Here is a 2872-nt window from a genome sequence, read left to right on the forward strand (position 1 = left end):
AATAAACTCTACGAACTATTCGGAAGTCATTTACTGTAGAAGTTAACTGCGTACTGTACAACGAGTATACTGTAGAAGTTACCGAAAATAATAAAACTGCCGATATACGGTTACGCGCGGTGATACGGGACAACCGTTAGTTGAACTTCGCTGAGGTCTGTACACAAAAACTTAAGTAGAGTCATGATGCAAATGGGTTAAGTACAGCTACTAAAAATATAGCATAGCTTGAAGTAAGACTCAAATTAAATGTGGTAGCAAGCTTGTTAAGATCGATTTAGACGATATTTGACTTCATCTTCATACGCTCTATCACCATAGTTGGAGTTTAAAAGATAAAATAAATATATAGAAAATAAAATAGCTTATAACAACATGGCCTATAACAACATGATTTTTAAATGATTTTGAAAATTTTTAATTGAAAATTGTATGTTTGACGGAAACAGAAAAGTCAAACATTTATTCTCTTTAGCACAAGAATTTATTTAAGGGGTTAGGCCAATTTAGGATTTTCAAAATATCTTAATTTTTTTTTTTGCTTAAAATACACTTTAGGGTCGTAAAAACATTATCCGCTGTAGTGTCGAAGCGTTCGGAGCGGGCGACGAGCGCATTTTCTACCTGCCGCGGCGGGCTTCCTTTTGTCATCTTTTTACGACTCTTACCCTCTGCACTAATGTACCAACGGGGCCTGAGGGCTCTAATGGTTCCTCAAAAGGTCATTAGGAAGTGCTAGTCCATCAATACAGCTGTATGTGTGGGCTTGTGTGTTGGTCAGTCAGCTGAAAAACGACGCCACGCGTGGACGCTTCTTTTCGTTTTCGTTAGTTTTTCTGCTGTAACGAATTACTTTATTGACTACAGTGGTTTTTACTGATAAACTATAATTGTTAACAATATGAGTGATGACAAGAAGCCAGTTTATTCGGCGCAAAAAGGCAAAAGAGGACGGAAATCCAAAGCAGATGGACCAAGCATTTTAAATCGTCAGCGTCCGTTAAATCGCTTTGAAATGGAGCAGCTCAGTGAGAACGTTGGTACGTCTGCTAAGAAATTATCTGCAAATAATTCAGATGATATTGAAGTGAATCCTAGTGTTGGATACAGAACGATAGACTTTTTGACAGTGTTTACAGCAATTTCTCAAGTAGTTGTTTGTAAAAAGTGCAAGTCCGATGTAGAATTCACCGAAACAGGAAATCGTGGCTTGGGTTTCAAGATTGTGATTACGTGTAAAGAATGCGATAAAGTTTTTGTTCCGAGCTGTTCATTTATTGATAAAGCATACGAAATTAATCGCAGAATCATTCTTGCAATGCGATTAATCGGAGTGGGATTACACGACATACAAAAATTTTGTGCATTCATGGATCTTCCACGGCCGATTTTCCATTCATTTTATGACTCTGTAGTGAAATGTATTCATGGTGGTGCAGAAATAATGTGTGAGCAAAGTATGAAGAGAGCTGCTCAAGAGGAAAAAGGAAAAACCGATGAATCGAGTAACTCCGGAGGAATAGCTGTGTCCGGTGATGGATCATGGCGAAAACGAGGATTCTCGTCGCTTTTTGGATTCGTCTCGATAATTGGATGGAAGACTGGTAAAGTTGTGGACGTTTCGGTAAAATGTAAGTACTGTAAAGCATGCGAATTTTGGAAAACGAAGGAAGGTACAGCAAAGTACGAGGAATGGTTGGAAACCCATGCCGACGAATGCCAAGCTAACCACGAGGGCTCTTCGGGCCTCATGGAAGTCAATGCTGTTTGCGAAATGTTCCAGCGCTCTGAATCTTTACACAACCTGAAATATACTAGCTATATCGGAGATGGAGACTCTAAGACATATACGGGTATCGTAAATTTATTACCTTATGGAGATTCGATTGTCCAGAAGAAAGAGTGTATCGATCACGTCCAGAAACGCATGGGTACGCCTCTCCGGAATTTAAAAAAGAAAATAAAGGGCCTCGGCGGAAAAGGTAAACTAACTGGCAAATTGATCGATGAACTGTCAATTTATTATGGTCTAGCGATACGCAGAAATCATGAATCTGTAGAGAAAATGAGGACTGCGATCTACGCAACGCTAGATCACAAATTATCAACAGATGCCAAGCCCAAGCACGATCACTGCCCGAGCGGAGAAAATTCGTGGTGCTCGTGGCAAAGGGCCAAGGCCACTGGAACTTTGGACGAATATACACATAAACCACCTTTACATGAAGAAGTATACAAGGCTATAACTCCAATTTATGAAAAATTAACCAGTGATGACCTACTCACTCGTTGCATAGGCGGCTTCGCTCAAAACAGTAATTAGAGTTTCAACGCTACAGTATGGTCGATGGCCCCGAAAGTGACATCCAGTGGCAAAAATGTACTTGACANTAAAATGAGGACTACGATCTACGCAACGCTAGATCACAAATTATCAACAGATGCCAAGCCCAAGCACGATCACTGCCCGAGCGGAGAAAATTCGTGGTGCTCGTGGCAAAGGGCCAAGGCCACTGGAACTTTGGACGAATATATACATAAACCACCTTTACATGAAGAAGTATACAAGGCTATAACTCCAATTTATGAAAAATTAACCCGTGATGACCTACTCACTCGTTGCATAGGCGGCTTCGCTCAAAACAGTAATTAGAGTTTCAACGCTACAGTATGGTCGATGGCCCCGAAAGTGACATCCAGTGGCAAAAATGTACTTGACACAGCTGTATATATTGCTGCAGGTACTTATAACGATGGCCTCACAAGTGCCATGAGAGTCATGCAGAACATAAGCATCAAAATTGGGCCGAACTGCTTATACTGCAATTACTGTCAAGAGACTGATCAAAACAGCATCAAATTATCCGATCGT

At 40.4% G+C, this 2872-nt stretch overlaps 1 pseudogene; it reads left to right on the top strand.

Moving 5' to 3' along the window:
• The first annotated feature begins 901 nt into the window (after positions 1 to 901).
• Positions 902 to 2653, top strand: LOC106748757 (annotated as a pseudogene).
• Positions 2654 to 2872: the final 219 nt, after the last annotated feature.

The sequence above is a fragment of the Dinoponera quadriceps genome, unplaced genomic scaffold, assembly GCF_001313825.1.
Source record: "Dinoponera quadriceps isolate SergipeBrazil2010 unplaced genomic scaffold, ASM131382v1 scaffold3156, whole genome shotgun sequence".
Taxonomy (NCBI): domain Eukaryota; kingdom Metazoa; phylum Arthropoda; class Insecta; order Hymenoptera; family Formicidae; genus Dinoponera; species Dinoponera quadriceps.